This window comes from Electrophorus electricus, chromosome 25, assembly GCF_041902795.1.
Source record: "Electrophorus electricus isolate QZ-2024a chromosome 25, ASM4190279v1, whole genome shotgun sequence".
NCBI lineage: Eukaryota > Metazoa > Chordata > Actinopteri > Gymnotiformes > Gymnotidae > Electrophorus > Electrophorus electricus.
This window is the reverse complement of record NC_137521.1, coordinates 11,601,793-11,609,705: the sequence shown is the minus strand read 5'-3', so window position 1 is coordinate 11,609,705 and position 7,913 is coordinate 11,601,793. Positions and strand designations below refer to the sequence as shown.

Below are 7,913 nucleotides of genomic sequence, written 5' to 3'. Positions count from 1 at the left end.
CATGCTTAAAACATGGACATGCTTGGAGAAGAATATTAAGTGCCCAGTTCTGTATTCATGAGCTAACAGTACTGATCACTTATCAATAAAATGGATCTAGACGATCCATAAGAATAGGCAACGTTTGGGCTCTCAGCCGTGAATGGTTTTGCTGTCATGGCCTGCAAATATCTCAACAATAGGGCAAAACCTCAGACAGTTGCAATATCCCTCATTAAATGTTATTTGATATTTGGTATTAAGATGAATTGCTGATTAACGTTGCTGGCTTTCCACAGTTTCATTAGTGTTGTTAGCCATTTTGGGAAAATGGCATCCGCAAAGGACCTGATTAGTCATGATGGTTATATTATACCCAATGTTAATTAAACATTTAAATAGTCATCTTTAATGAAAACTTCCTAAAGAATTGAAATAATGAAAAAAATATACATCCTCATAGTCATTTCTATTTTTCTGTTCTTTAATATGGAGCATTGCTGAGGTTGTATGCTTGTGATTTATTTGACAGTTGCATAACAAATGGCCAATTATAGATGAATCAACACGGATGCAATATGACCTCTGGAGTTTATCTAAAAAGGTGTCAGCCAATTGAAGAACGGGATCTTCTAGATATGTACTTTAACCTATTTTTATATGCCCTCACTACATAAATTATAAGTGTTTTCTTGCATGCTAAAGCTCTAGATGGCAGTACACAAATATATTTCAATTCCGCTCTGACTCCCACAGCCCGCACACACCCCACACTGAAGCACCTTTAGTTATTATGTGTTATTAGTTTGTCATCCGTGGTCGACTAGAGCAGTGAACAAGACTATGCTTGATAATGGAGCTCCTGATTTTACCCCACAGAAATGAGGAGAGCTACAGGTATTACTGTCTCCACAACAATGGACACACTGACAAGTCACACTTGGATGACTAATTTGTCTAGTGGCTACATGCAGGCTGTAAAACTGAACTACCATTGTATACATCAACAATAATGGATCCTGAGGAATGTGTGTCAACAACCATGTCAACACAGATTTAAGTTGGTAATGCTTTGCTGTGTGCTTAATTTTCACAGACCAGTCTCTTTTAATCATTCTCTGTTCCTCTTTTAGCTACAGAACCATCACTTATGGTATCACAACTTTCCATACAATCTCTGTTTTTGCCAAACATTACACACAGAAAATTTCCCTTGTGATTATAATTTCAGTTACATAGACCACTTGCAAGACAGAACCACATCAAAAGCAGCAGTGTCTATGCTTCTGTTCAGACCCTAACTCTAACCCTGTTCAGATAAGTCTTAAATTCCCTGCCTTTTTTGACAGGGCTTTGTCACAAGGACAACTTGGCTTTTATTGTTTACTGAGTGTTGTCGTGATATTGTCGGAACACAGCATAGCTGCTGAGATGTATTTTTTTAAGCCATGAGATTTATCCCCCCATAAATTTTACATTTACAGCATATGGTAGCCAAACTTGTCCAGAGCAACTTACAGAGGTGCTTTGTAGTCTCTGTCAAATGCATTTCTCCATAGATAGATCAGAATGAAGAACACTGGCTAAAAACTTGGCTAGACACCACATCTGCAGAAAATAAGGGACAAAGGACCTTCATCAGCTGTGCAAACAAAGTGCTTCTGAAGTTCTAGGAAGTAAAAGCAGTATGTATAATGTATAAATCATGACATTAATTCTATGCCGTTCCAAAATTCTTAAGTTTACATCCTTAAGTCCTTACGTTTCCTGACTTTATTGCTGCCATAGCAACAATTGGCAATGCAAACAGATATTCCATTAATGCAATGTGCATAATCATTAAAATGCCTTGCCACTGGAAACAACAAATCCTTAATTCTGATGGTCCAGTGGTGTTCAACAATACTATAAGCAAGCGTTATCTCTTGGTTTATCCAATGTAGTGATGTTTTAAATTTGTCTATAGGAGATTAGGATTAGTGGAGGCTACTTAAAAAGTGATGTGATCTCTCTGTATCCTGATTTTTGAAGTGTTGAAGTGTGTTAAGTACTGAAGTTTGATGTTAGTCACTGTTTTATTTGTAAGTTGATAAGTGGGCTACAAAGAAATCCTTGTTGCCTTTAGGCATCATCTATGACTATCTTTACATAGTGCTTTTTAGAACAGTCAACAATGATATATGTCAGGGCCCAAGCAGCCAGCGAGGTGACAGTAGCAAGTAAAAACTCCCTAAGAGCATGAGGAGGAAACCTTGAGGGGGAAACAAGACTCAGAGGTGAACTCACCCTTCTTTGACAGCGATAAAGAATAAAATCAACAAAATAATCAATTTGAATAGAAGGAGCTAAGAAACAAAGAAAAGCAGGAGGAAGAGGATAAACATCAGTAAAACACTATATATATATTTTACATTTACAGCATATGGTAGCCAAACTTGTCCAGAGCAACTTACAGAGGTGCTTTGTAGTCTTTATATATATATAGTGTTTTATATATATATGTATATATATATATATATATATATATATATATATATATATATAGACATATATATAAAGACTTTGTAGTCTTTATATATATAGTTTTATATATATATATATATATATATATATATATATATATATATATATATATATATATATATATATATGTATATATATATGTATATATAGACAAATATATAAAGACTTTGTAGTCTTTATATATATATAGTGTTTTATATATATATATATATATATATATAGACATATATATAAAGACTTTGTAGTCTTTATATATATAGTGTTTTATATATATATATATATATATAGACATATATATAAAGACTTTGTAGTCTTTATATATATAGTGTTTATATATATATATATAGACATATATAAAGACTTTGTAGTCTTTATATATATAGTGTTTATATATATATATATATATATATATATATGTATATATAGACAAATATATAAAGACTTTGTAGTCTTTATATATATAGTGTTTTATATATATATATATATATATAAAGACTTTGTAGTCTTTATATATATATATATATATATATATATATATATATATATATATATATATATATATATATATATATATATATATATATATATATATATATGACAAGGCACTTTTGTAAGTCGCTCTGGATGTATATCGCTCTTATCCAGAGTGACTTACAGAAGTGCCTTGTCTTTGTCATTTACATACTCTACAATATGTACTCGTTTCAGTTAGCCAATATAGGAGCAGGGTCAGTGGTCATTTAAATATTCCATGAATAGATGGGTCTTCATTCTGCGTTTGAAGACTGCAAGGGACTCTGCTGTCCAGAGAGCAAATGGAAGTTCATTCCAGCATCTAGGAGCCAGGACAGAGAATAGTCTCGATACTTGTCTTCCATGAGATGTGATCATGAGACTTGATCAAAGATATACAAAAGCCTACAAAGATCCACTGTCCAACACCTATGAATATATCCAAGTAATGGCCCCCAAGAATGATCTGATGAGGGAGGGCCTTACTCAGATGGGGAGTGTGGTCACCATGGAAGCAGGAGGTGCCATGGCAGGAAAAGTTTCCTCCATGGAATGCACCACCGACAGACAGCAGAGGTGGAATGTACCACTAACAGACAGCAGCGGTGGCTGACATAAGATAATCCTACCAATGGATGAAAAAGGCAGGACTGATGGACAATACAGAGTCACTAATCACTGATTAAAAATCAATGATTTTGGACAACCATTTACACTCGTCATGACCTGGACTCCACAAGGTGCTGGATGCAGTCCTTTGATATTTTGGATATGTTGACATGATTGAATTATGTGATTGATGGAGATTCATCAGCTGCACATTCATGCTGGGAATCTCCTGTTTTGCCACATCCCAAAGGTGATTCAGATCTGGTGAATGGAGAATCCACTGAAGTGCACTGTACATAGTCATGGAAGCAGTTTCCATGCTGGAAGTAAATATTCTGAGATGGTATAACAGCCATAAATGGATGTACATAGTTGGCAAAAATATTCACATAGACTGTGGATTGAAATGGTGCTCAACTGTAATAAGGGGTCACAATATGTACAAAAGTATTCCCCACACCATTACACCACCAGAACTCTGACACAAAGAAGACTGGGACCATGGATTCATGTAGTTTAAGACAAATTGCAACCCTATCATCTGTGAGTAACGGAAGTAATCCAATTGGTCAGATCAGGCATTTTTTTCAAAACTCTCCAGTTTCAATGTCTACCGTAGCCTCGGATTACTGTTCTACGCTGACTGGAGTGGAACTCAGTGCAGTCTTTGACTGTTGTAGCAGTGTTGAACATTAAGCTGTGTATGAGACTGCTCTACATAAAAATTCCAGGAGATTTTTTTTTTTTCTAAAATACTACTGCCTCTGGTGTCTCCAATCATGCCACAGGTTTTCCCTATTCCCATCAATGAACATTGATTGGCACATGTCTGCATAACTGTATGCCTTGCTGCAACATAATTAGTTTAGTTGGTTAATTATATGAATGAGCAAATGTATATGTGTTACTAATAAAGTAGCCAGTGAATATATACCCATTTTTAACTTCGGTACAGCTTGTATTGTTTCGTTCATTTTATTATGGTACATTCAGTGTGCATGTTAATGTGTGATAAGAGTTTGGATGAACAGGTCTAGATATGCTCCAACTAAGGTTATATTTTAACAGCTATTTTAAAGCGGTGCTGTTCTGTTATGTTACAGGGAGAGCCTGGTCTGGATGGCGCTAGGGGCTTTTCTGGAGATCCTGGCCAGAAGGTATATCAAACTGTTGCTCAACTGCAAAACTGAGTATATCTTTATTCTTTCCGTACTTCTCATTATCACATTCACTTCCCTAAAATATTTGCTTCCAATCTGCATGTACATGTCTATACAGAAAGCACAGTGGATGATTTACTTGGTTTAAGGTTAGACCTATGTGAGTCTTGAAGGTCCTCAGTTCATGCTGTATCATTCACATTATACCAAGGAAAAAAGCACTTGATTAACACCCATACTGAATATGTTGTTCTCTGTTTTGCTCTGTCCATAGACAGAATGGCTGATATTTAATAACTGAATTTTTTATAATTCATTTTAGGGCAAACCAGGCATGGATGGGCCTGCAGGTCCTAAAGGAGATTGTGTAGGTGGTCAACAGTTCTAATTCCAAAACATATCTACAGAAATCCCTTACATTAAACCACAGACAGAGATTATGGAGACCCACATCCATTCTTGAAGCTTGTCTTTAGTAAAGGACAATTGGCTGTTTCATTTGGGGGGCCTAGTTCTTCAAGGTAAGCAAGAACTTTGGAACAGTCCTGGTCTGTGTCTCACTCTTCTTCTAAAATCAGAGCTGACATTTAGTTTCAGTTTTCAAACTTGACAAGTGCCAGTAAATATAGGAACCATCAGCCTGAATTATTGCATGTGGTTGTGGACACAGTAACCAGCATGGAATTACTCAATAAACATTTGAAGAAAGAAACACAGATGCCTTCCAGTGTGAACCCGTCACACAAGCCAGTGTGAACCCTATGCTTTGTACCAGGATGGAATATAGGAGTCTTCGCTTTTGTTAGGAAAAACTTTGAACTTTCCCCAGCTAAGTTTCAGTAGCAAATAAAATGGATGTGATTGTTATGTTCTTCAAAACTCATAACAAACTGACTAGATATCTTGTCAAATTACAGTCATTTCCATTTCACTGGTGGAGAAGCTAACTTTAGCTAGAAGAAGTGCTTTGGATAGCAATAGGCCTAGATTGGATATCTCTAAGTAATTGAACTAGCGGAACTGGCTAGCTAGTACCTATGTTAGCTAACATTACTTGCTCTTTACTTGTTGACAACAACACAAAGTAAATTAAAACCACGACATGTTTAGGCATACAACTGTAGCTATTTGTTTGAGCTTGCATTGAAGGATATTTCAGTTCTCAAACAAAACTGATTATAATATACTAACTAGATGTCTTGTCAAGTAGTCACATGTTAGCTAGAAAGCTAACTGATCTAGCTAGCTTCCAAGTTATGTCTTGTTGAGTAATTACTGTATATGTTAAAAATTTACCTAACAAAGGCATTGACAAAGATATATTTTATATTGTAGATTTATATGACAATACAGGCTATTTCTCTGACTGGGACACAGGCAGAAAAATAAAATGAAGTTTTATGTAAATAAGCTAGCTAGGACATCTTACTGTTTAATGAGCTAGACAGTTACTTGGAGCTTGCTAGTAGCTAGCATTACCTACACTAGATATCTATTTGCTTTCAATCTCAACAACACCACAAAGTAAATTATCTAAAGTTGTTAGCTAGTTCAATCTAACTTTTTCAATATAAAATGATCTAGCATCAATTGAAAAATGTGGATCGAATCACACAGCTAGCATGGCTACCTACAGCCTGAGATCGGGGTTGTGATGCCTGTCTTTTCAGTGTCAAATGCTTAGCAAAGCATTCTTGATATTGTCTAAGCTTTGAGAAACTGAAGTGAAACGTGCAGAGCAAACTAACTTTTCTGGGATACTGTTAGACATGAACATCAACAATTTCTGTTACTCTGCTCTCATTGTTTTGTTTTTCACAGTACCAGCAATTTGGGCTGTGCCTGGGGTCAAATATGGGCTGTTGTATACAGTATATTTAGGAGTGTACATTTTAATCAGTTGAGAGGGTTTTTCCTAAAGAAAAGTGTGTTTAAATAAAAATCACATGTAGGGCTATTCCATATAGTCTCCACTCTATAGCAAAATGATTCAATGAAAGTGCTTTATCTTAATTTCATAACACAGCTGGCATTGTTCATTGGATGTATTTGTGTAATTGCCACAGGGAGAAACAGGAGTTGAAGGAGACATAGGGGAGCCTGGTTTGCCAGGTCTTGCAGTAAGTCTTCAGTGCATTTTATATGAAGAGTCAGAACAACTGATAACATGTGTCTTAGATTCAGTTTTAACTAGTTGCAATTTATAGAGTTTTAACTAATTGCAAGATCTAAGCTTTGTAAAGCAGTCTGAAGTCAAGGTTATTGACCTGATCTGCTGCTTGAATGTCATTGCAGGGTGCCACTGGCAGGGCAGGGGACCCTGGACCCTCAGGTGATCCAGTAAGATATTTTTTTAACATAGTTCCTTTAAATAGCTGTTTTAGCATAACTTACTATTGTAGCTGTTTTTACAATCATTTTGCTGTTTTAAAAGTCTTTGTATTTCTGTCTTTATGTTTCTGTTTCTCTTATTTAGGGTCTTAAAGCACACAGTGGTGATAAAGGTGATCCTGGTCAGAAAGGAGATCAAGTGAGTTCATTTGAGATAGTTGTTTAGGATTAATTCATGAAACTGTTGCAGAAATCAGTATGTCGTCCTTTTAAAATTACTTTTTAGAAATCCAAATCAGTAAGAGAATTGACTTTGCCTTCTTCATAATATATGACTAATCTCAATTTAATCTTGTGTGTGTTTTACCAGGGGTCACCTGGTCTCCCTGGTAAGCATGGATTCAGAGGTCATAGGGGTCAGTCTGGTGTTCAAGGTGAAACTGGATCAATAGGACCCATTGGGTTACCAGGATCACAGGTAGGTTTAGCATCCTTATTCATTTCAGAATTTGGTCACTCTCATATTTGTAATCATTCATTGTCAGCATATTTACATTGTGCCACTGTCACTGCACTGAAATGGTGTTGAATTGTTAGGGCTTGGATGGAAGTGCTGGAGATCAGGGCAGACAAGGCAAAGATGGACTGAAAGTAATTAAGAGCCCATAGAGAAAGGTTACCGAAGTCATCCATGAACAAAATCGCAAAATTCAGTAACGTAAATACTATAATCTCCAGGGAAACAGAGGCTCTACTGGTATGACTGGAGTTCCTGGCCCTAGGGGTGACAAGGTACAT

The 7,913-nt window shown here is 35.9% G+C and overlaps 1 long non-coding RNA gene across 1 annotated transcript; it reads left to right on the top strand.

Moving 5' to 3' along the window:
- Positions 1-7,079: 7,079 nt before the first annotated feature.
- Positions 7,080-7,575, top strand: LOC145653714 (uncharacterized). The gene is made up of 3 exons (XR_014119873.1): positions 7,080-7,124; positions 7,261-7,314; positions 7,486-7,575. It is a non-coding gene; the product is annotated as an uncharacterized LOC145653714 (long non-coding RNA).
- The last annotated feature ends 338 nt before the right edge of the window (positions 7,576-7,913 follow it).